Source organism: Protopterus annectens, chromosome 14.part0 (assembly GCF_019279795.1).
Source record: "Protopterus annectens isolate FY-2018-M chromosome 14.part0, PAN1.0, whole genome shotgun sequence".
Lineage (NCBI taxonomy): Eukaryota > Metazoa > Chordata > Ceratodontiformes > Protopteridae > Protopterus > Protopterus annectens.
Window position 1 is genome coordinate 761,585,074 of NC_056748.1, and position 27,724 is coordinate 761,612,797.

Sequence of the window (27,724 nt, forward strand, 5' to 3'; positions counted from 1 at the left end):
AAAGGTGACCCCTGTTAACCCCTGTTTAAAAAGTGAGCTATGCAACTCTGCCTTCCCTTCCAACTCACATGCTCCAAATCTGTGACATTTCAAACTGTCATTTGCAATCAAATTAGAGTGTCTGTTTGCTGGCAGGCAGCCTCTGGAATAAGATGTCAGCATCATCAAGCTCTGAGAAGATATACGAGACACGAGGCAGATCTGCAAAGGAGCAGCTGCTGGTATTCATCCAGTGGAGGTGTTAATTTAACTGGAGTTTATTGAATTGTAATTAGGGAGAACCTGATTTCCATATTGGAAGGACAGTCCTGCTGTGTGTTCTTTGAGATGCTTTAGCAAGAGCCAGGTTGGAACAGTACTCAAAGCAGCTTGTGTTTGCAGGGCATTGCAGACTGTGACTAAATGGTGAATTTGTGAGTAAATCTATCTCTTTAAATGGAACAGAGTGAGTGATGGACATTAGGTTTGCTGACAGTTTCAGAAAATAAATAATTTCTAGTGCAACAGCAAATCTTTGACAGAATTTTAAACAGATGTAGGCCTTTTTGCAATAGGTACACTTCCTAGGGCTCAGACTGTGGGCATTTAAATTTATGTCCCTTTCTGAAATGGAATTACTCTTTCATCAGGCTACCTCCCAGCTTAACACCCTCTTCAATGCAGACAAATGTGCACACATACAAAACACGCACTCGGACTCATGTAGGCTTCAGTATTTTGTCAAGGCAGAAATGTGATGTTAAACAGCACCCTAAGAATTGCATTTTAAGAGGCATTTATTTTATAACTGATTTCTACATTAGCATAGCTCTTACAATGCCTGCATGTATACCAAGATAATCATATTTGCTTCAGGTAAGTTCCAAGCCGTATACATACTTCCTAATATTAACTCTAGGAAGCATTTCAGATTATGGTAGCAATTAAATAGCATTTAAACTTCTGTCCTGGAAAAGTGTGTGTGTGTGTGTGTGTGTGTGTGTGTGTGTGTGTGTGTGTGTGTGTGTGTGTGTGTGTGTGTGTGTGTGTGTGTGTGTGTGTGTGTGTGTGTGTGTGTGTGTGTGTGTGCGTGTGTGTGGTTTGTTGCATCCAGAAAATGGATTTATTGGATCACAACCACATGATTTGTTTTGTAATAAGGCAGCATTCTGAAGTGTACTCAGTATGCATTTTCATGGAAAGTAGCTGCTGAAATTCAATGGAAAAAATAAAATAGATGTTTCTGGAAAAACCTTAGTCAAAAGCCTGCTACAATATCAGGAAAGCATGTGCAGTACAAGAGGCAGCACAATAAAAACACTGAACTACAAGTTTGGAAAATTTGAGTTTGAGTCCTATTTACCCTAACCAGTGTGTTACAACAAATACGTTAGTTCATATTACTGTGGCTTTTTGTCGCACCTGAAAAAGTCCCCTGTTCCTTTTTGCCTCATCATTTGCCAGAATTAATGAAACTTAAGGAAAGCAATTGCATCAAAAAGTGGAAAGTAACATTTTAGTGCTAATAGGGACATTGATGCTTTCGTGGATTATTATACTGATTACAGGTAGTGAAAAATGTATCAAAAATGTGCACTATTGAGTGCCAGAAGTACAGTTTATACATGCTAATTTCTTCTCCCTGTAAAGTTCTACCCAATTTTAAATCCCATTTTGGCCCCAGATGTGAAACAAGCACACCTAAGGACTTGTCGGACACAGTGTTCAGAGTCATTCGATTTTGAACAAAACTAAATGACAGTTTCAGAACTGAAAGAACAAGGTAAGACCAGCACTAGATAAACAGCAGCTTCTGTGTCCTGTCAGTATTCTGTCACATCTCGCCAAATGACAGCTTTATCAGCCACAGGTATTAAGATGACAATGTTTCTACCACAGAGATTCTTTAAGCAGGATTGATTTTGTTTCAGCAACAGACTTTTTTTAACTGTATTTTGATCCCTGAAAAGATAATACATACGACTGAGCTATCTTCTTGATAAGGAAAAGGAATACAAGTCATTCTTGAAAAGCGCTGTTATGTCTGCACTTGTGGGAGATGGAGCTTCACTGCTGTCCTTCCATGGTGCTCCAAACAGAACTATATATATATATATATATATATATATATATATATATATATATAGCTGTATTAACATCCATTGAAAAATCAATACATCAGGAGGCAACTGATCAAATACAGGCAGCCTATCAGCAAAAAAAAAAAAAAAAACTTCCCCTACATGCCATGTTAATTATATATACCAACTCCAAAACTGCACTTCAGTTTGGTAAGGGTATATTCCCCAATTTCCACTGTAATACATTCTCCCACAAAACAACTGCCAGCACATTCAGTTAGCTGATTTGCAATTAGATGTGCTGGCAGTGCTCTGGGTAAGATGGTTTGTCAGTCACCCATATCTAGAGAGAGAGGTAGAGAGATTGGCTGTATACATGTTAATCTGGTAATCTGTTTTGATCTCTGCAGTGCTTCTACAAACAGCAGAATTAATCAATAGTGTTTTAGTATATTCCTTTTCTCATGCTTATCTTGATATTTAACATACAATATATTATGTTCTTTGATAACTTAGTGCCCTCCATCCCTGCCCCTTGGATGTCTAACCTCTTTAGTGCTCCATTCTCTTCTCAGTGTTTTGAACGGTTTCATTCCAAGTCAAGATAACAACACACCACTCAAAGCTTACTCAAGGTGACTGTATCAGTAGTATAGCCTTTTTGTGCCTTCACAACCAGCTAAAGACTGGATTCTGAATAAACATATGCTCGAATCATTGCCACGTTTCAATGGCTCTTAACTACATAAAGAAAACACTAGTGGCCAGAGTTTGCCTTTGCTGAAACAAATGGCATATAGAAAGAAACAGAACAGTGTGGATATAGTGGTCTTAAAGATGGTGACAGTGATAAGAACAGTATGCTATGCTTTCTTGGTGTATCACCGTAAATAGTACCAGAATTCTACCAGTTTAACACAGCACTTACATGGCCTAAATAGCCAGCAAGCACACCTCTAACTGTTGAGATTTTTGTCTTATATTTTTGGTCATTTATTCATAAAATCTGAGGTTTTCTAGCAAGTAATTGCAAAATGAAGTCATTAAATCATGACAGATATGAGTTTCAAACTTCATATTCTTCAGAAAATGCATGGCAATGCAACATCATTTACATTATCAAGTTTCTAATTTTGGAAGAGCAGTATTTAAAATTTGTCCCTGATTTAGGGCCTTTACCCACCCCCATTATTTTTGGCTTTGTCTAGAATTCTTTGTGCTAAGATGATGAGAGGTATGCATGCACGAAATCCTCTAAAAGAGAGGCACATCAACAACAGATGGTATCCCAGCAATGAAAGCAGCAAGTGCTTATGGGAAAATATCCATATACATCAAACTAAAGGGCAAGTTTTACAACAAATGGAACTGAAGTGACTTTCCATTATGTTGACAAGAAGAGAAGTTTAAGCATTCCAGATCACATTTTGACATGATTTAAACTAAATCGAATGTCAGTATTAACATGGGAACAAGCAGCCTAAAAAAAGAATAGTGGCTACATAATAATGGAATGAGACTAAGACAGCACGTGTCCACACTTGGACAAAGGACAGGTCATTCATTATGTGTCAAGGCAAATGCAGATAGTTTCCAAAAATTATGTTCTTTATAGAGGCTTACAGGTAGATGTGATATATTAGACTGCTCATATCACAGCAAATCAGATTTTACAGCTTAACAGAGTATTTCCTCAAATGTTGCTCACTCTGTGTAAGACTGATATGTTATTGATTTGTTTATATTCTATGTATTGTTATCCAAGCTCACTGTCTCCAAGAGAAAAAAAAGGCAATTCTTTTCTTGTCTGCTACTGATTGCTCTTTCTCCAGTGAGTAACAATCTCAGAGTGAGAATAATAAAGTAAAGAGGGTATGGGGTTTAAGGTTTTGTCCCCATACAGAAAATACCTTTGCAGCATTTTCCTAGGTGTCATGTTTGTTCCTATACTGTACCAGATACAACTACACATGTTTTGTGTGCATTTGTATTCAAATTCTCACAAGTAACTTTAGCTGGGAAATTTTTATATGAGGAAAATATCCTCATGGACTCTGTGGATCTGTTTATGGAATATTATATTCTTGCTTTCTTCATATGTAGATGGGAATAATTTTCTTTAGATGAATTTAACAGATAATAATCTGCACTGAAAATTGAACAGATGGAAGACAAATGATTACCTGACCAGATTTTAATATGGCCAATCTGGTGCACAGGATGGGCCCAAATTCCAAAAGCATTACAGTCACTGTAAGTGACTTACTCCAGTGTACGCTACCCTGATTTCAGAAGACTTGCACTGGGTGTAAGTGAGTTACTTCGGTGTAAGGCCTATCTATATGCAGGCTTACACCAGAGGCTAGATTCCAGAAGACCTGCTCTCAGTGTAAGTGAATTACACTGAGAGAAGTCATCGAAATCAGGTCCCATGTGTTAGGCTAAAGTATATTCAATGCTTATTATTTTTGTAATTTAGTAGGCTGCAGTGGTGCAACGGTTAGCATTGTTGCCTCACAGCAAAAGATTCTCCCATTTGAATCTCAGCTGGAGCGCCTTCTGTGTGTAGTCTGTATGTCATCCCCATGGTCGAGTGACGTTAAAGATATGCAGGTAGGTGCATGTGTGAATGGGCGTGCCTGCTTTGAAAGTTGGGCGTCGGGCTAGCAGCTCGGCACTGTAAATATCCACTGCCAATCATTAGCGGACGGGAGTTCCGCTGTGCGATCCCTAACTGGGAAAAGCCGAAAGATTTTTTTTTAGTACTTCAGATTCAAATTTGTCTTTCTAGATACAAAAGACTGAGCATGTCTTTTCTTCTAAACTAATAGAAAGTAATGTCTTAAGAAAACAATGGTGGTCAAAGTGAAGGTAATTATCATTGATGACAATGATATATAAAACTGATCTACTAAACAAGGATTCCTTAGCTTCCTGCAAATAAGCTTTATTTAATCACCCCACAAAGATACATATGACACTAAATAGATCTTTCCTGATTTCATTAGACATAATAGTAATTTCAATGCATGAGTTAGAATGCGTAGATTTTCAAACATTTTTAGAAGTTATTTTTCAGACAAAATACAATGCAAAGTTGAAAGGCTGCAGTTGTTCATCATTTCTACACAAACTTGTATAAGGAACTGTGCTTCAAGGCTACATATTTCTCAGATGAAAAAATAAGGCAAAAGCTGTTAAGATTTGAACTGAACATAATGTATAATAAACTGTCAAATATTGCATTATAATATGAACAGTACATCCAAACATGGCAAATATGTAAACTTTGGTTTATGGTCATGATTTCTTTAAATATGAATCCACATTAAAAATAACCGAGTATATGGTTTACTGGGTATAAAATATGCTAGTAATTTCTATACTGTATTTAGTTGCGCAGGTCTCGACAGAATCAGGGACAAATCCAGAAGTAATCTGGGGGAAATCTCAACAGAATCAGGAACAAATCCAGAAGTAATCTGGGGCAATCAGTGCCACTTTTAAAATAGTAGTACTATTAGCCTGAGGCATTGACAGAATAAGAGAACATGAATTAATAACATTTTTCTGATGTAAAAGAAATCTATAACTCTAATTATTATTGTTTATTAGATGCAAAGCGCCAGATTTTCTCCAAAAGTCACCAGTTTAGAAGGGATTAAAAGGAGCATAGAAAATGATATCATAGAATTTTTACAGATAAAAATCAGGAATGCTTGAGATGTATGTTTAGCAGGTCTGTTAATTAGTGTTTTTTTTTTACATTTTGATTTATATGACTTGCATTGTTTGCAAACATGGGAGTTAACTGGGTATAAATGTACTGAGTTTTACATATTACCTTACACATTGGTGTAAGCAATTTAAGGAAATAATGAGCATACCTCTCACCCAAGATTCATAAAACCACAGCATGACAAATCCATCTTTCTGCTAACCTTATGAGTTTTTTGGTGAAACTTATATTGTTAGGCACCACATGCAATAAGGGGTAGGAAACCTTGTTCTTCTGTCCATTAAATAGAGTATTTTCATGTAAGGGCCTTTTCTTCATCCTTGAGAAAAAGCAAGATTCATAGGTCAATCACTGTAATGTCAAAGTAACAAAATCAATCAGATGTCCCAGGTTGACCACAGCATGCCATCTTATCTTTTTACAGATATGAAGGGCCAGTTTCATCACTGGCAGCCAGATGTGACTGTGGTAGACAGTGGTCTAGATTTTCTGTGACCTACTTTTCAGGCATCAATGACTGGAACCTAATATTGCTTTATATACACTATGAATACTTATGAATTTCCATGCAACATTTCCAGGTTCCTAGACTAGCAGTTATACACTGCTGTTTACTTAAACCCAGCTCTACTGACATACAGGGTGGAGCCCTGACTATGCGCCTGGTGACCCATGTTCACTCTAAGGGTCTGGCATAGAAATTATATGTTTCTTTATTGGGGGGGTGGTGAAACAGGTCACAAATTGTCACAATCCCTTGAAGGAAAGGTTTTGGATACATTGCAACCTAGGGGCATGAATTTGTCTACCCAAACTGATATCCGACAGTATACAAGGAATCATTTACTCACCAAAGGAAAGCACAGTGGCTACTGTGGTAATGTGGGTTACAGATCCCATGCAAAGGGGAAAGGACTAGGACCATTCCAACAACAAATATATAGATAGATATAGATATATATACAGAGAGAGAGAGAGAGAAATATAGATATAGATACATAAGTATGTATATGCCCAGGCATCTGCCTGCATGACACCTTGTAGCTGACTCTCACCCATAAGGAAGGAATGGACAAGTTGAGGTACAGGAGGACTGATAGGCAGCAGAGAAGGAAAAGAAGTACAAGAAAAAAAATTGCTCAAGCATAGTTTCAGGATTGACCCAATAAACCAAAACACAAATCACCTTATCTGTTAAAAGCTTGGCCCCAGACAATGTTATTTACCCACACAAACATTGCTACCACTTTTAGTTATTATGGTTACAGTAATAATTCAGTTTAATCACCCTCATGGATGAGCAGTAAGCCATGTCCATGAAGGTTTCCACTGTCACTCGCAAGGCTAAGAGCAAGAAGCTGTGTTTTACATATAAAAGACGGCTACTAATTTACCAAAGATTTTTAATATTTTTTCATTAGGTAAGGCCCCTTCCTCCTCCTCAGGGTCCATATTATGAAGTCAAATGATAAAAAGAGCGAACGCTCTTTTATCAAACACTAAAAGTCGAAAGCACTGAATGCTGAACACATGGAGCAGCAATTTTTTTCCCCGGGAAAAAAATCTCTGGGTCATTTTCAGGACTTTGCCATTTCCTCCACTGTGCTGCAATCTCAGAGTTGGTATATTTAAGTAGGTAGGGTATGAGGTGCACAGTCCCTGACATCAGGAGAGGGTGTGTGGGGGGGGTCAAAGCTCCCCACTTTATTTTGTGTTTGGATTTTTTTTTTTGGCGGAGCAGCGATTTATTTTTTTTCCCTGGGAAAAAAAATCTCTGTTCCGTGTGTTCGACATTTACTGCTTTCAGTTTATAGTGTTCGATAAAAGAGCGCTCGGTCTTTTTATCATTCGATGTCATGATATAGACCCCCTACACACACACTCACACACACACACACACACACACACACACACACACACAAAACCTTCAAGCTGGAGGGCTTACCCTCTGCATCTGTGCATTTATTTAAGCAGACTTAATCATCACTGTAAATATGAGGATAACAAATTATGTCAGTCATGAAACCCCACAAACCCATGACAATCACTGGTGGATTAAACTAAGTTAACTCCATTCTTAGCACCAAACTATGTAGCCTTCTGTGAGATGACAATAATTTTCTTTCTCGGTCCAGCTTTAGGGTAATGAGATACTTCATCAGTCGTGGAACCACATGCAGTCAAGCATTCCTGTATGCGCACAAACACACACACACACACCTGTGTGGGTATATACATGTATATATGTGTGTAAATATCATACTAAAGTGAATCATTTAAACCAGGCAGCTGTTTTGTCTCTGCTCAAGCTCAGATGCAAAAAGTATGTCTATTTCTTAAATTGTCCAAACATATTATACTAGCTCAGTTTTACTTTACTGTATCTGTATATCAGTGCTTTCAGACCAGAATACATAGAAATAAACTGTGAGATAATAGAGGATTCTAGAAAAGTAATTTTGTCTCGTGCATTGTATATTTTTGTCTGTCCTCATGGACTTTTCCTCTGTAGCTGATTCCACTTTCATCTAGCAGTTAACTGATTTGTTCAACCAACAGGGAGTGGATGTACTAGAAATCCAAAATGTGGATAAAAATAAGGATGTCTTGGGTAGTAAAGAGAAAATGGGAATTATTTACCAAGGGGATATGCTCCCAGCTGGATTATATCACCACTTTTCATTCTTTTTTTTTTCCTCTGTGTCTATGTTTTTATACTGAAATTAGGCTTCTATGTGTACATTTTTTAACATATACTATTTATATTTTTCTGCATCTACACTTATTTTATTGCCATTATTCTGACAGATATGTTGTCTTAGAAAGATTTAAGAGGACATAGTTGAATGAATATATATATATATATATATATATATATATATATATATATATATATATATATATATATATATATATATATATGTGTGTGTTCAATCACTTGTGGGTAGCATAATATTAGTGAAAAGCTCTCTTCTGAACAGGGCTATGGTTTTAACCTGATTACCAGTAATGGACTGGGTAGAATTTGTATTTTTTCCTTGTGTCTACACAGGAACTCCAGTTTCCTCCCAAATCCATAAAACACTGATGAGCTACATCAAAACTATTCACAAATATATATATTTGTATATGGTTCACTGACGAGTGACCCACACTTACTTAATGTCGATTGTGCCATACTGTTACTATGTAAAATTGAACAACATAAATATCGAACCTACAAAAGACTGATAACAGGAAAACTATTTCCACAACTGATCACACTAAAACCCCTATAACACTAGCCTCACATTCATCTGAATAGTGGCAGTGTTATGTGAAGTGTTTTTTTTTTTTTTTTTTTTAAGTAAGGTGTAGGGTTAGGGTTAACACCCATTACTAAAGCATCTGTCCCAAATTCTGAACTTTCTGTCCATTGGTCTCTAGTGTTTTCCATTGTCCTACATGATAGCAAGTTTATTCAGAGTGAATTTTTTTCTCCAACTTGCTCCCATGGCCCACAGCAATGAACTATTTTCTCACATTCACATTAACATTCCTGTTACATGCAAAATACCCTTCTACAAATAAGTATTGTGTTGTGGAGCTTCACAAATGCCTCATTCTGACTCAGTACACCTAATTTGCATTGCCAGTACTGGGACTGGCTGATCGATAAGCACCACCTGTACCAATAATTCAATGCAGCTTGGTGGAGTGGGATATGTTATATTAAGTAGAGGACAGCAAGTGATGTATCTCTTATGTCAGACTTGATGGGGTTATAACCTGGAACCAAAACCAGCATGAATCCGGGCAGCAAAAATATTAAGACTAGCAAAACCAGAAGCGCAGGTAGTAGGTAAACACATGCTAAGGTATACTGAAGAAAAAAAGAGAGAAATATTAGAGATGACATTGAAAAACTGTGTGGTGTTCAGAGATAGTTCAGCCTTCATTCATATTTTGGGAGAGAAACCCATCTTTATTTATAAAACTGGTCACAACCTAAAATATTTGGTTGAACGACCTTTTGTTTAATGTTTTATTAAATATCTTTTTGTAGTTTGGGGTTATAACCTCCTCAAACTGAGTATTTTATTACTTTTACTGTTGAATGCAACTTAGATGTTTGTTTTAAAGTGTGAGAAAACCTTCACCTACCTTGTGATTCTTCTACTATATGCCCTCATGCTCGCTGATCAACAATGAATGCTGATGTTCATTAATAATGCATTACACAATGTCTTTCAGGTCTTATGGATTATACAGTCAACTTGGTCATTTAGGATTGACCAGCCTCAGCCCATTTTCTCAAGCCTCCTTTCTGTAGCTCTTCTTTGTTATGTGCAGTATCATCAATGTAAAAGTCTCAAAGTTGTTTGAAATCAGTTGTAGTCTTACCCCTCCTCTTTCCTGTAGAAGTGTTAAGTCATTTCAATTCAACATTTGCAAAGGAGTGCCTTTTCTCTCAAAACCTGGATATTAAATGAGTATGAATGCTGTTACTATCCTTTAGGCATAACTCTTGAATATACTATTTGTTCTCTTTCTTTGAATTAACTTAAGCTACTTAATACGTCTATATGATCACAGCTATTCCTCTTTTCTCCTCATACACTGAGTATAGTACCTCATCTCAAACCATATCATTGCAAATCTGCTTCTCATAACTTTCAAATTGTTTTGAATTTCCTATTCTGAATTATTTTTAAATATCAGATTCCCTGTGCTGTGAAAAGCACACCTTTCTATAAATGTTCCCTGACAGTGCTCTGTACAGAGGAATTGCAAAATCCTTGCCATAAAAGTCTGGTGGACCCCTGCCATAAAAAAGCTATACAATTGAAGGAGGAAACTAGTACAGAAAAGAGTAAAAATCCTGATGCATTTAAATGACAGTTGTGTCTTTCAGCTTATCCCGGTTAGGGGTCGCCACAGCAGAACTCCGGTCCGCTAATGTTTGGTAGTGGATTTTTACACGCCGAGTTACCAGCCCTGACGCACAACCTTCAATGAAGGCACACCCATTCATGCATGCCTCCACACAGAAGATGCTCTAGCTGAGAATCGAACGCAAAAACGTCTTGCTGTGAGGCGACAACGCTACCGCAGCACCACTACCGCAGGTATGCATTTAAATTGATGCAGGTTAATCAGTGTGTCTGTAATTATAATCTCACAGAACATGTCTTGTTTTATTAATTCACATGTACTAGCATTGTGTACATCGTAGCCTTGTACGATGCCCCTTCAGCCACCATTTCCTTTTGTCATCGGTCACCATCCGCTGGCTTATTTTCACTCCACATTTAATCCAGATGCTGACACTAGTTTTGTTTTGTCTGTAGACAAACTATCCCGTAACAGTATACCCTTCATAGTATATGAATGGTAATTATGGTACGCGTGTGTATTTGTGTGTGCGTGTGTGTGTGTGTGTGTGTGTGTGTGTGTGTGTGTGTGTGTGTGTGTGTGTGTGTGTGTGTGTGTGTGTGTGTGTGTGTGTGTGTGTGTGTGTGTGTGTGTGTGTGTGTACCCCAGGACAAGCAACAGCTCAAAAGTAGTCTATTCACAGTCACCCATGGTCCTCTAATAAGCTTTCACAGCCATAATATTCAACCTCCAGACTCTTCATTCTACTCAACTTAGACATCCTGCATAGAGGGTAGAGTCAAAGACCCCTTAATATATCTTGAATACTCCAAATGTATCCACTGCAGACCCTTTTGCAGGCCTTTATGGCCAGTCATAAAAATAGTACAGCTTTATTTGATAAGATTTGTGTTTAGGTAGACTGAGCCAGTCTAAACTACTATCCTACTTATTATATATTTTCACCTTGATAAGTTCTCCAGTTTTTGTCTTCTTTCTCACATTTTCCATTTGATGTCAGTTTCTGTACTATAACTCTTAGAGTAAATACATGCCCCTTAACAGCCATCAAAATTTTATTAAATAGTAACCTAAGCTGCTGCATTATAGGTATCTCTGTCCATCTCATAGAAGTCATAAGTCTAGTATTTGTTTAGCTCTTCTGCAAGCTTGCATACAAGTCTACAAAAGGAGACACACACACACACACACACACACACACACACACACACACACACACACACACACACACACACACACACTATGGAATCACAATTTATTTTCCAAAAGTATCTCTATTCTTTCTTCCACAAACTGTCTGCCTTCTTTCTCCCTTATAGTCAAATACAAAAAACTGTTGCAGCTGAATTGCAGAGAAAACAGTCCAGCTCAGTGAATCATCTATAGTTACTTTGTCCCTCAGCCAGCTATATCTGACAACTTGCTCAAATAACAGCATTCATACTTATAACATCCTTGACAACTTTTGTGTCTCTTACATTATCAGAGAAGTATGTCATGTTTTCATTCTGTCTTATAGTTTTTCTTCAGCAATCATCCTGTCACATTCACATCATTGCCAGTTTTGTCCCTGTCTTCAGTTTTGTGTACTGATGCCACTGCATTATACCTGAGGCTACATTAAGGACTTGCACATCCCTTTACATTTAGAACAAGGCGTAAGTAAATATTTTAGTCCATATCACTAGTTCTCTGTCCACACTTCAGCCAGTCTAAATCAGTAGTGTTGTCTGAAAGGATGTAGCCAATTATCAAAGCTCAACTTCCCCTCTACGTGACCAGTCAGGCAAGCCCCCCCACCCAAAAAAAACACAACCCTTGAACCATCTTCTTTACAAGGCTCCCGTTTGCTTTGCCATTCAACCAGGAACCATTACAGAGAACCTCTTGCTGTGAGATGAGTGACAATACTATTCATTCTACCATTGTGCTGCCTTTATATAATATTTATATATATGGTTCTAGTATGTTTGACTGAATTAATGTATATTTCACTTTAAAGAAAATTTCACTGAAAAGCTATTTCTTAAACTGTTGAAGCCTAGACATTGTATTTATGGTATCATTTTTGATGATGGCAGTTGTTAGGATAGTAATTTAGTAGGTGTTGTGTGAAATGGTAAGTCCCAGTATCAAGTTTTACCCTCAAATTTGTAGATGTGTGTTTGAGCATCACACTGATACCCATCACTGATGCATGTAGCATTTTCTCTTTAATCCATTTTTGTGTGTGACCACGGAGTCAGAATATATAATTAAGGAGTTGCCTGCCCCATGGAAGGCTGCAGGGGGCTTGTGCCCCTGGAAAAGCCCTTTTGATAATATATATATATATATATATATATATATATATATATATATATGTCGTCTGAAATATTTTCAACAAAATGGCTTTTCAGTCAAATATACATTCAGTCTTTTTTTTCAGCATCATGTTTTAGTCAAATATACATTCATTAATTCATTCATCAAACATACTAGAACCACATATGGGTATATGCACAGGGATCAAATCACTTTTAAATGACAGTGGATCATCAATGCTATATATATAAATATATAAATAAATACACTTATGGGTCTACTTTCATTCAGTGAAAACACATTTCACTGAATTTCAATTCACTCGTACCAAATCGCTGAAAGCTCAATTCACTGAAAACACATTTCACAGAATCTCATTTCACTGAATGTTAGTACTGTAAGGCAAGTAAAACATATATACCTTTTTCCCAACTGTAGTGTGATCCTGGAATTAGTATATATAGTTAGGGGGGGTGTGGGGGGTGTAGCCCCCCACCTAGTGTGGTTTTATATAGCCAACTTTCAGTGAAATGATATTCATAAATATAAAATCAAACTAGGTGGGGTGCTATGCCCTCCACACCCTCTCAACTATATATACTAACTCCAGGATCACATTACAGTGGGGAAAAGGGCATGTACATTTTACTTGCCTTACAGTACTTACATTCAATGAAATGTGATTTTGTGAAATGAGTTTTCAATTATTTGAGCTTTCAGCGATTTGGTCAGGGTGAATTGAAATTCAGTGAACTGTGTTTTCAGTGAATGAAAGTAGATCTATACATATATATATTTATATATATATATATATATATATATATATACACACACATACACACACAAACTCGCGCGCGCACACACACACACACACACACACACACACACACGCACACGCACACGCACACACACACATGAAGAAAAAGGAAAACTAGTTGAACAGGAATGATATCTGTATACAAGTTGGTAAAGTAGACTTGTCATAAATACTAATTTAAGATCCATGTTAAAGATCACCCTGCATTCTTATTAAAAACATGAAAACAGGATTTAAGCTTGTATTGCTTGTTTAACCCATAGTTTATAAAGTAAAAATAAAAGATGAGCATTTTCACTCGTCAGACATTCATCATATCTAAGTTATACATATAAGTAAAAAGTAATATATTCTTTACTATTTTCCATGTAAAAAGCCAAGTAAATTACAACAAAGGGAATAATGCAAGCGCACGTAGACAGATCACATTCAGTGGCAGTGACTGATACACTGGTACATACATAGTTTGCATTTTTATTGTGACTGGTGCTGTGTACTCTAAGTAAGTACAAAACCACTGTGTATCTGGCTGTTAATCAGTGTGATGGGTATAGTGTCAAATAACAATGTAAACATCTAGTCCTGCATTTTTTTATATTACTATCGTAAATAATAAAACAGATGACAGAGAGACTCACTTCTGTGTGAAATACAGTGATGCTAGAGGGGAGGAGCATGGCAGTTATCCATACTTAAAAAATAATTGTGCTGCTAAGGGTAGAGGTGTATTTAGGACCTAGCAACTGTGTGTGAGTCTAGGAAGTATTTAAGACAAAAGAATAAAGTCAGTTGCCTTTGGGCTAAAAAAAAAAAATAGTGTGACTTTGTGTGTGTCTGTAAATATATGTATGTACATATACATAGATATAGATATAAAATGTGTGTGTCTAGATAGTTTACTTCAGTGAATTGGTGTCTGATACAAAACCAGGTGAATTACTTGATGTTTCCTTGGGTACCCATCTTATCCCACTTTGCTGAACTGATTTAATACATCAAGTATTATATTCCATTCCATTTGTTCGCAAATGGATCACTTAATTACTTAATCAATTATTTTCTACCACAAATAAAGATCTGTTAATGTATTTCACAACTGGTATTTTCAAACATGAGCAGCACTCCACTGTCACAGTTATTATTCCTTTCTCCCCCTTCATTCACAAGCTCTTCCAAAAGTTTTGTTTAATATCCAGTATAAGAATCTTGCATTTATGTAGGTTATTATATTAAAATGGCTCTACTCGATCATTGACTCTCCAGTTTCATCCACATAAGTATCCTCCCTCTTGTGTCATCTTAAAGGCACAGTTTACATCAACTTCGTTGAACCTATTACATGTTATCCCTCATGGCACACTCTCTTCTTACTCGGCGGAAGCTCTAAGCTGTGTCTCTTCTATCACAGCTGACCACACTACCTATACAATATAATGTAAAGCCACTCCCTTGGTTTTATCACTGCTGTCCATGATTTCTGTGTAAATTACAAGTCTCAGTAGGTACATCAAACACACAAGAATACATATGCATGCACACACACACACATTACCATCCTTCTGACCTTGCATACTGAATCCCTAGATATAGGCCTAAACCAGTCTACTCAGTCCCCCATCCCCACCCCGCATAGTCCCAATTCACATTTTGTTGTCACATCTACCTCCATTTATTTTCTTGCATGTCTTTTTCTAACTAAGGAAAGAGAATGTAAATTCGTAAAAAGTGTATGCTAAACACAGCCATGTCATCAGTAAATGAAGTTTGGCAACAAACTAAGTTGTCCCGGGACATCTTCATGGGGGGGTAGGTTAATATTAGGGGGGAGTTTAGTGGGTTGGGGAGGTGAAAGGGTTAAGTGGAGGCAGGGATGGTTGGGAGGAAATGAGGTAATGATGGGGTGGGGCTTGAGGTTTAGGTTAATGTAGTTGGGTCAAACAATCACATTTGGCGTGAACTTGCTACCCACCCACCCTCCCTCTTTTCTTTGGTGGGGAGTAGGGTTATTTATCAGTGGGGGTAGGTGGAGAAGAGGGATAGGCTTGCCCTCTTCTGTTCCCCCTCTGATGTCTGGATGCTCATTTAAAGGATCTGGGGAAAGGAAATGAGTAGTTGGAGGAAGCTTGCTGAATAGATAAGCAAGCTGAGGTAAGGATGGTGCTCATTTGGTGGAAGGTAATTCAATGGATGGTGTATGAAGTGAGGTGGAATGCTGCTTCATAAGTAAAGTAAGCGAGCAGAGGTATGGGCCCTGCTTGTTGGGCAGGGTGAGTAGGTACCCTACCCTGATTAACATTACAATGAATGGTGTATGAAGTGAGATGGGACGCTGCTTCATAAGTAAAGTAAGTGAGTAGAGGTATGGACGCTGCTTACTAGGGCAGGGTGAGTAGGTACGCTGCCCTGATTAACATTACAAGGATGTTATGTTGTATTTAGAATCAATTATATCATGAATAGTTGTAATTAATGCATTTGGTGATCAAAGCTACGTTATGGAAATGTAATAAAGGTCGTCAAATGTGATTTGGTGTGATGTGTATTATTGAAGGGGACCGGGACAAAGTATATTTGGCACAATAAATGACACAACACAAAGACACACTCACAGAGGTGCGTTGAATAGGAATGAGTTTAGCAGCTTTAAATACAAAACTTCACCCTTCTACAAAGAATACTCTTCAGCAAATCTGCAAATAATCGGCATGCAGGCAAGGTAAAATAATATCAACGACTTAACACACCTATTTTGTGTTGATCATTTACTCCCATATGTGCCTAATACTTCTCAGCATGTTGTTGGTTAAGCATATCAAATTTAAGCTGCAGAGTGGTGGTATTATGTACTTAGAGCAAATGTCCACAGTAGAATTGTGCACATATCTTTTCACAAGAACAAAAAAAGTTTTTAAAATGGTATTTGCACAAGTCGCACCATTACAGGCTTTTTTGGAGGAGAGAAAACTTCCTCTCCATACAGCATACTGCATTACTTAAATCCCTCATCTTAATAGAAACATCTCTGAAATGAGTGTAAGATGGGGTATGGGGGGACCCCCACACCCATACATACACATTTCTCAACCTCTTAGCACAAAATATCTGGAAAAGCCAAAAATAACGGGGAGACAAATGCCCAAAAATAGGGGCAAATTTTAAATATTGCTCTTTAGTTGCTAGAACAAAAAGTCTTGTGTTACTATGCATTTTATGAAGGATTTGAAGTCTGAAACTCAAATGCCTGACATTACTTAGTAAATTCAGTCCTCGCTGATTTTCTACAAAAATCCAGAGAACCACATATTTTATGAGGAACAGTCCAAAAATATGGGTCAAAAATCTGGACAGTTGAGAAGAATACATACACAATAAGCTCATTTGATGAAACTGTTCTCCACCGGTTATGCATTAACTGATTGTCATACAACTTACCTGTTCTGTATTTTTCTTATGCTGCAGTTCATAATGGATGGAATTCAGACAGGTAGTTCCAATGTAAGTAGGTTATGGCAATCTTTTATGAAGCAGTGTTACTCTGCTCTCAGGTCTGTTTTCTTCATTTAGCTGACTGAATCCATCCATCCACAGCCCCTTTTTCCCATTTTCCCATTTTTGCACATGGGGTTGGGGTTCCACTTCAACAGTGACAATCATCTTGAGGCAAGGTTTACACTAGCAGGAGACTAGTCCTGCCATGGTAGTTCATCTGCTCCACTCACGGCCAATTTAGTGTCCAATCCACCTTCTGCATGTCTTTGGGGTACGTGAGGAAACCCACACAACCACAAGGAGAACATGCAGACTCCACACAGAGGCACCCCAGCTGAGAATCAAACCTGAGAACCGCTTGCTGTGAGGCAACAACTCTAATCACTGCAGCACCATGGCTACTGAATACTTAAGATAAAATAGAATCATATTTTCATAATTAATCCATATAGAATTATAGACTTTCCATTTTGTTATAGCTTTTTAAGTATTTGTCTACTGTTTGCATTCAGAATTTCACAAATGAAGCTCTACTGTTAACGTAAGGAAAACAGGGATTGAAATAAATGTTGAAAGACCATCTCATAGCTACTGGTAAATGTTATCATTCCCCCACTGTGTGCTGTGTTGTCAGGTTCACTTGTAACACGTTTCCTGTGTCATTTCCAAGAAGCAAAGGAAACTCACCATTTGACTTGTTTGCCATAAAGTATTTTATGTTTTTTTTCAGTATGTCACCTTTTTGGCACCACATCTCATTGCATTTAAAAGTACCCATAGTCCTTCTTAAATCTCAGTATTTCTTTTACTAAAGGATACACCAGGACCATTTTTGGGAGTGATTTCAGGTTACAAAAAAGACAGCACAACAGAGACAGCAACTAAATAATCAAAACACTTTGTAGTTAAAAAAAAAAGTCAAGTTTGAAAGCTGAATTTCATTCCAGGTTGCAGTCCTTTGGCACAAGAGGAATACTATATGAAACGTGGATAATATGCATAGTCTAGATATCTCTGCAAATATAACATACACAAGTGTAAGGCATTCATAGATGACATTATGGCAAGAGTATCTTTAAAGGACAGAACTCATGAAAACAGAATACATTGTGTTTAATAAGTTACATTTAATGGGTTGAGGAAAATGTCAAAAAGCAGCAAGCAGCACAAGGGAGAGGTCAAGATGAGAAGAACTGCCAGAAAGGGGCAATAAATACAAGCACATCTCGAGAGGGCCAGAGTCATAAAGAGTTCTAAACATAAACAGCATTAAGTAAAGATAAACTATGAGGGTTAATGGTGGATATGGGAAAGCAGAAACACCTAAAAAGACATGCTGAAAATATTTCACAGTTTGACTTGCAACCCAGGCATCACTCTGAGCATGTTTTCACATGAAACTCCATGTGGCAACAGCTTGCTGGTTTGATGTGATCATTTCTTTAAAGACAGCTTCCCTGACAGTTGAACATTTCTTGCTGCTCAGTTTTTAAAGTTTTGTATTTGATTTGTGAGACATGAAGATGAAGGATGTACATGTTGCCAAAAGCATTGTTACCGTATCTATATTTGCTGCCAGATAGTGCTAACACTTGCCATTTCTTTTGTACAGGGCTGACAGCAAGCACCTGGTGTGTTGTATTGCTGCTACTCCCCCCTACCCCCCCCCCCACGGGTTTGAATAAATGTAAGCATATGCTGCCATTATTGTGAAAATCAGCTCTGTAAACATTGGTCTCATTTTATTCAGTCATCCTCACCTCTCTCCCCAGGGAACAGATGGGGTCAAGTAGGTAACATAATCATGAGTTCATCCAGTCGAGCTAAGAGGAAAAAATGAATTAGCCCACTCATTGATAGGATGAAAATAGGACCACAGCAGCATTGACCGACTAGGAATTCTTAAACTGCCAGCTACAATCTGGGAATTAACCATGCCACAAAGGCAAACAACAGAGAAATATTGTGTATGACTCATGGCAGATTATTTTCTTCTTTTCTGGCAGTCCTCTCCGACCTCTTTTTAAAAAAATATGTTTATAAACTTGATTGATTGGAAACTAAAATCTGTCTTTGTTTAAAAGAATGTGTTTTCTTCCCTTGTGAAAAAAATGTCATAGTTTTCATACTGGGTATGTATGTATAACATTTATTAATATATTATAAAAACTGCAATCACTGCACATCATGTCTGTATAACAAATGAGAGCAAATCTAGAATATTTACTACCAAGGCCAAGTATGTATGACTGTAAATAAAACACTCAGACTGCTGAAATAAGAAAAGAACTCTTGAAAGGAAAATAAACATTTGTAGTGTTTTACATTTACAAGAAATAGGTCATGAAATAAATGTAAGCTGCAAAAAGGCTTAATTTTAACTTACTGATGAATGAGAAATATAATCTTAATATGTCAACAAAACATAAAAGATCAGTTTTCTGTTTAAAACCTCAACCCAGGATGGAGCCATTTGCTGTACAGAGTAGCAATTTGCAGAGCTCAGAATGAGCTGTATAGTCAGATTCAGCTTTCACAACTTCATTTAAATTTTCACTAGATGAACATGACGCTCTGTTAATTTGAAACTAATGGCCAGCAGGAACAAACTGATGGGATGCCTCCCTTGAAGGTGATATCCTGATTCTAGACTTCAACAAGAACTATTACATCCATGCTAAGTTAAATGCTGCTGTCCCAGTAAATGAGGTTGTTAAAGAACACAGCAGATTTTTTTTTTCATGGCTGGGAGCAAAAACATTTCTGTGCACAGGAAAAGCTCCCTATTAGAATATTTACAAACCAAAAATCTTAATAAATACCTGACGGGCTCCAAGAGTGATATGCATGATCATGAAAACACTATTTTAAAATGTAATAATAATAATAGCAACCTTTGAGGAAAAAAATAGAAATGTAAAATGTCAAACAAGGACTCTCAATGGATCATAACAGAAATATGTGTACAAAGGAATTTGCAAGCTTTCTTTTATCAAAGCATCATGGAAAAATGCAAATTGCCCTTAAAATATTTTTTTCAGAATAATGTTTTAGCATATTGGATGACAGATCCAAAGTGTCTCATAGATCTTAAGTAAAACACTTATGTCAAAAAGCCAAACTCTGTTAACTTTAGACTAGTTTAATCCCTATTATGGCTCATTAGACTAGTTTAATCCCTATTATGGCTCATCAGAATTGCATAAGTAGAGAACAGTTATGATCTGAAATATTTATTTAAAGAGGAACCCTCTATTGTCATAGTTGCCAAATACAATAGAAATAAAACAGCAAAGCCCCTAGCAAATACCCTAGCAGATACATACAGGGTCCAACTAGAAAGACCTTGACTAACTACATAAACATGCATAAAAAATATTTGCAGACCTTCCTTTATGAAAGCATCATAGGAAATATACAAATTTTACCTGAAAACATAATATTTCATTGCACTACCTTATGAATACACAATGGCACATAGTTCTTTAATAATGTGCACATGTCAAATATATCAGAAGTAGATTTTGTCAGCAATAATTATATTGGCTCATCCCACTCAGTATGTGCATACAGTCATTTCATAGTCTGACTTCACAGACCAGCACATGCTGTTGATATTCTATTCAGCTCCAACCCTTCAGTTTTCTTAATTTGTCTGCCAATGTACATTTTAAACATGACATTAATATTTGCATCTGCCACATTAATAATATTTTTTTGGATTTTTTCCAATTTTCTACAAAATAGTAATTTTTCTCCAGGAGTCTCTGTTTACGCTCCCGTTGCAACTCTAACTCTTGTTGAGAAAATATATGCTCAACATTTTGTTCATATATATAAGATATTGTTTGTTGGCTTTTGTCAATTTATCTTTTGGCTCCACTGACTTCCAGTGTGCATATGTATATATCCTTTTGTCTTTCTTCATAAGGACAGATTATCATTTTCCTATGCATTTTTAATTTTCTTTGTTTCAAATGTATACTTTCTTCAGAAGGTCCTTTCCAAATATCTACAGCCATTTTGTGAAATACTTCCTCATGTCTTCCCTTAACCATCAGCGTTCAGCCTTAAGAATATGTGCTGTTGTTACCATGGATTTTTGTCACTAATTTCTCTTGAGCCCTATCAATCCCTTAGCTACACAAATGTTCCCAACATATCGACCTTTTGCATTTTTCTTGCAGACTATCCATTTCAAGTTCTTCTAGTTTCATTTGCTATGATTGTAGGTCCAAAAAACGTTGCTTAGTTTTTCCATTTCTGGACTGTCTCTAAGAAAATCCATAAAATTATGTACAGATTACTCCACAAGGCCATTATCAGCTGCCATTATGTGGGAGACAACGTTTGTATGATTTAATGGTCATCTGTTTCATTTATGTCTCTGCAACTCACCAGCCTTCTTTGATTCTCTCACATTGGTTGTTTACTATTTGCTATGATTTTCTCTGCTCTCTTGTCATGTGTTGCTGTCACTGTCATATTTTCTTGTTGTGTACTCCATCCCCACATTTTTGCTTCATAGTGGCATTACTTTACATTTTCTGTAATAAGTTTCATCTGCCAGGTCTTAAACCATCTCTCCATTCCTAGAGGTCACTTTGCATATTTTCTTTGCCTTTGAATTGATGCTTCTGTGTAACTTTGTACCACCAGCCCTAAGACAATCTTTTCCTTGAAGTCCTTTATAAATGCAGCTTATAACAATGTTGAACAAGACCATGCCCATTACCAGTTCTTGTGGTAGTCCAGTGGAAAAAAAAATCCTTTTGTCTGAATGCTATAGAATCCATTCAAGACCTTCTTAATCTGTTCATTACCATATTTTACGATACCATGTCACACATTTGCTAACAAAGGCCATGTTCCACTTTGATATATCTGAGATACCCAGTCATACAGCTCTAATGGATTGCATGACATGACCTTTATATTGTAAATTTTAGTTGTTACTTGAGTGGGTGTATGAGTGAGTTGGACTAAGGAATCATTTTCAGCTGTATCCAGGATCAGAAGTGCAAATAATATGTTAGCAATGAAGCATAGTTGCTCTGCCTAGAATAATCAAACACAGCTGGTATGTACAAAGCAATTAAATGAGCATACCAGAACATTCAAATGACAACAACAACACATGAAAAGACTGTAATGGTGACAGAGCTAACAAAATGTAGCTAAGTAGCTAACAAACAATGAACTACACTTCTTTGGGTTGATAAGATATATGAGAAAATAGTAGCTGTTAGACACATACCTCTCAAATGTTCCTCATTGCGAGGAATGTACCTCATTTGGGATCTTAAAAAGTTTGTTCCTTGCAGTTCCACATTGAAAGGGTCTGTCACAAATTCAGTGTTCGGAATGTTTTATTGATATCCATAGTAAATAGAAATTAATCTTATAAAAAAGATCTTTTAATGAATTAATAAGTAAAACCAGTAAATTTTAACCATCCGATGACCTTCCTAATTGAAGTCGTTAGTAAGCCATTGATATGCATTCCACATTTTGGCCATTTGTTCCACATTATCAGGGTTAATGTTCTTCATTTTGGAAATGGAAGGTTGATAGCTATGGTTAGACAGACCTTTTTTGTCTAAAACATTCTAATTTATCAACTATAGTAATATAGAACCTTAGCTTTAAAAGAGACAACTTGGCTTATTTCTGATGTGAATGCTGGTTTCATGTATCTGTGATTACTTTAATAAGACCTTTTCTCCAATAACTATACTAAGAGGAAGCATTTTTCATTTGAGACCACCATGATTGTGAGTTTTGTGTGGGTAGTGCTAAGAAGAAGCATCTATGTTGTTTGTGCACTAGATTTGGACAATATCCTAAGTGCCACAGCTCATAGCTCAGAACTTATAATAAACAGGTTCCATGTAATGGGTAGCCAGTGAAACTTTGGAAGTAACAAACAATGGTGCTCACATGGTTCAGATAGGGAAATATACATACAGATCTTGCTAGCACTGATTTGTCAGAAGCTAGAAGTCGATGGTAGTAAGAAAAATGTGTGTATTCTTGCTTGGACATTAGGAAATTATGCAGATTAATAATCTATCAATTTTGAACTGATTCATCACACTATCAACACATTTCTAAATGAGGGAATTCCACGTGCTATCTTGGGTCATGTGCCACACTATCTCCCAAATATTCCAAAAGATTTTCCTCAGGTGTGATTCCATCATTTCTTTATGAGTAAAAGCAGACTTATAAGGCAATAGTTTCCAGCCTGGATCTTGCACCTATTGCTGTGATGGGGAATGACATCTACCTTCTTGCATTTCTAAGGAATCACAAATTCTTTCATGAGTTTGATTACTAGGCTTAGTTATCAGTATGATCAACCCTGTCCTCGGCTCTCTGAGAACTGCAGAATGAATGCCAATGGACCCCCATTACCTTGCACATTTTTCATTTTTGGAGGTCTTTCAGGACCCTTCTCAGAAACATCAGGGATGAGCACACTTACCCAAGCCTTTCTACTGACTAGTTATTGTTCCTTTGACATTGACTGAAGTGTTCATTTACCAACCCTTCTTTATCAGCAGCATTGTCTGCTGACTCCCCTTCCCTTTTGTTTACCTTTGCAACATATATCCTTGATTGAAGGTGATAGGCTTTTTTTAAACTCGATGCTCAATGCTTCGTTGCCTTTTTTCTTTCATTTGTTTTTATTGATATTGCTCTCTACATGCTATGCATTACATTGTCTTCGCTAAACTTTGTGTTTTCATTAACTTCAGATGTCAGTTTAAGAACTAATGCATTTTTTGTTTATTTGTACATTTGTTTCAAAGAAAAGTTTGCTGCTTTTTGTGATGGCAGTTTTGATGACATCACATCTTACAGAACACTTTCACATTTGCTTGTCAGTGTTTTTCTTTTTTTTCAATAAACAGCTTTATTAAATTATCAAATATGACATAGGCAATCTTACACTTATATAAACGAAAAATAAACAAAATTGACAACACTTTTTGTCAGTATTTTTCTGAGGCATTTTCTGTTTTCATATAGTCTCCCTTCTGAAGTCCAAAGCCCTCACTGTTGACTCTGTTGTTAAACTGATAGTGAAGAGTGTCAGCTAATGATCACAGCACAACAGCATCTAGTGGTCACAGCACAACAGCATCTAGTGGTCACAGCATAGAAGACAGTGTTGCTGCATCACACTACTTGGTTGTCCAGTTCACTTCTTAGCTGATATGGCTATTCTGTGGTAACTGCAGGTCTGCCATGTCCACACACATTTTGTTTGGTGATATATTATCTTCCTACATCTTACAGACATGCTGCAGCTGAATTGCTAATCATCCAAATTATCTGGGGGGGGCGTGTACACATGCATGTGCACACATCCATGATTGCTGTAATACCCTGGTTTTATCCAGTGATATCTCCAAAATGTGCCCAATGAGTACTGAGATAGGGTCATAATCCCTCACAACTCTGATATGAATAAATTGAGCATTCAGGAAATAATTAATTGTTGCCAGATGGGTGTCCATTTCCAGACGAGATCTATTCCCTTCCTGCCCAGTTAAAAGCACTTGATCCTGTACTTCTGTTCCACAAGTGGGCTGCACTACGTGGTACTTGAGGCTTGTCCCTGCACAGCATCAAGAAAAAAATTTGCTGCCAAGTTGCTTCATTTAAACAATGTCTCTACTAAACAGTACATAAATACAAGAAAGCATTTGCATCAGAGTAAATATCTGCATGTGCACTAAGACATATGAGAAGCATTTATAATGTCCAAGAGTTCCAGCTCTATAACTCCTGAAAAAATATCATGTTCTTCATAACACGAAATTTTTCTATCAACACCAACCTCAAAACTATGCAGTCATAAGGTATAGAAAACAATATCAGGCTTAAGGCAGTTTAAATGAGGGGACTAACACTAAGACTTGTTCATGAGCTTCATCTTATTGTCCTTGGGTTGATTCCTTCTGTCCTATCTTGCTTGCATTATGAATTTGAGCAAGACAATTAACCAGATAGTTCTCCCATGCCACCATTGAAAATAGCCCAGTTGCACAATGCAATTAAGAAAATGTATTTAAAAAATAAAAACACTAAGGAGCTTAGTATTTAGGTCACTGCAGGTTAGTTGGATGATGACTGCCCGTTATATTTATGACATAAGTTCTCCTTTGCAGTCTGCTTTTCCCCATGCTACATATCATTTTACTGTTTGCAGCACATAGAAGATCCATTAGTATTATGATCTAAGAATTAAGTTGCTGTTAATATGCTGCTTCCTGTAGCCATGGTACTGTCTACTGTGTTGCATGATATGACTCCTTATTTCTTCAACAGCACCATGTGCCAAAACTGCATCAAGTAGGATCCATGTCTTAGCCCTCACAAAAGCTGAATTCCATTCACAAGAAAGAACATTACTGCTCGAAATTTCACACATTGTTCCTTTTAGAGATCATTTAGTAATGCATATTTTTCAGCTGGTAACTCCCTATTAGCCTTCCTCAGTGTTTAGTGGTTTATGTTATATAGGTGTCTTTCTTTGCATAAATGGTGATCTTAGTAATTTGTGAATATTTGCATTTAAGTATCTATTCCCTAAGCATGCTGTAACCTTCAGATAAGATAATGCTGCTGCATGCTGTTGTGGAGAGAACTCTGGCACATTTACATGGCACATTTACATGCCTCTTTCTCAAAATTGTGTTTAACCCTTGAACTCTGGCCTTAACAGATTGTGCTGGAGCTCCAGGAAATCAGGCAGGCAGTGCACATAGGCTGACATGTTGGGTCAGTGTATGGCAGATGTGCACTGCAGGAGATGAAAAAGACAGCTAATTGTATACAAATTATTGCTATCATATTGCTATCTGGATCTTTAGATTATTTTTGTATAGATTTTTATGAAGTATTTGAAATGTATCTGCTTCTGCAATATGTGTCTGTCTATCTCCTGTTCCCTTTGTGTGCATATGAAGATGCCTGAACTTACATTAACATTCTGCCACATGTTTTGACAATGTCACTTCCATGGGACATGACATAGCAACTCAGCAAAGTGAAGCCTGCATTACTCAGTTATATGCCCTGCTAAGGCATGAGGACTGTGGTTTCTGAAGGATTATGCATTTAATATCCTAGCATTCCACTTTGTGTACTTTGACTTTGTTTTCCTTGTACCCCCTACAGATTTCTGTTTTTTTATGTTGTTTAAATATCCCTCATGTTACATCAAAGTGCTGTATTCCCTTGATACCACAGTGTATAGCATTTTACTGCTTTATGTAGTTATTTGTGCTCTGGTGTTTCTCAAGTATCTTATCATATGGTATTTTTGACACAGTCATGTTTTTTTATTATTTATTTATTATCATTTATTTGACATTTTTTGGCTGGGAATGTCCGACTGAACTTAAGCCATTTTTCAGCGGAGGCCCGGGGAGAAAAGCTCCACAAAAGAATACAAATTATTACAGAAAATTAGTCTATGCAAACAGTATTGAATGCAATATGCTAGTATTTACAAGTCACTATTATGATTGATCAAATACACAAGTACACAATGTCTCAAAGCATAGTATTCTAATACAGTGTGTTAAGTGTGTAGTCCAAAAATATTTACAAGATTCCAGTATTTACAAGTTAACAGTATTTGTAAGGGTACTAGTTACTATTCTGATTAATGGATTACCCAAGGTCTGAGTGGATAGAAATTGGTAAACAGATTAGCTGATGTAGAGAGAGGAGTTAGAACAAGGTAAGGCTAGAAAGAGGGTATCAAAGGTAGAGTAGATTGAGGTTCTAGCTGTAGGGGTGAGAGAGTAGGAGAGTTTATATTGGATTTTAAGAGACATGTTCAGGTATTTAGTAGGTATTCTTTTAGAGCTTTTTGAATTTGTGTGCTGGTAATATTTTTCTGATGGGCAAGGGTATTTTGTTCCAGGATAGGGTGGGAGTGTAGCTGTATAGATTTTGGCCTATTGAGCTTTTGGACTTATATATTTCCAAATGTTGTTGATCAGAGTTCCTGAAGGTTCTTGAGAAAGTATAAAGACAGATGACTGAGGAGATTCCTGGGCATGAGAAGGAGTTACTAATGGAATGAATGATCAGAGGTTGCGTGAGCAGAAGTTGGTGGGGGAGTTCTACCCAGTTTGTCTTTAAGTGAGTGGCAGTACTATATGTTTGAGGTCAAGTTAACTGCGAACCTGGCTACTTTATGGTAAGTTGTTTTGAGTTTAGTTAGGAGAAAAGATTGTAAGTTAAGATTTGTGAGCTTTAGAGTAGGCTGGGGACAAGATAAGCATATGCAAGAGAGAGTCTGGAGTCTTTAGTAAGGCATTTTTTTATTTCTGTACAGTTGGCCTAGATTTTGATGTGTTTTCTTTATGCAGTGATGGACATGTAGGTCAAATTTGAGGTGGTCACCGATGATGG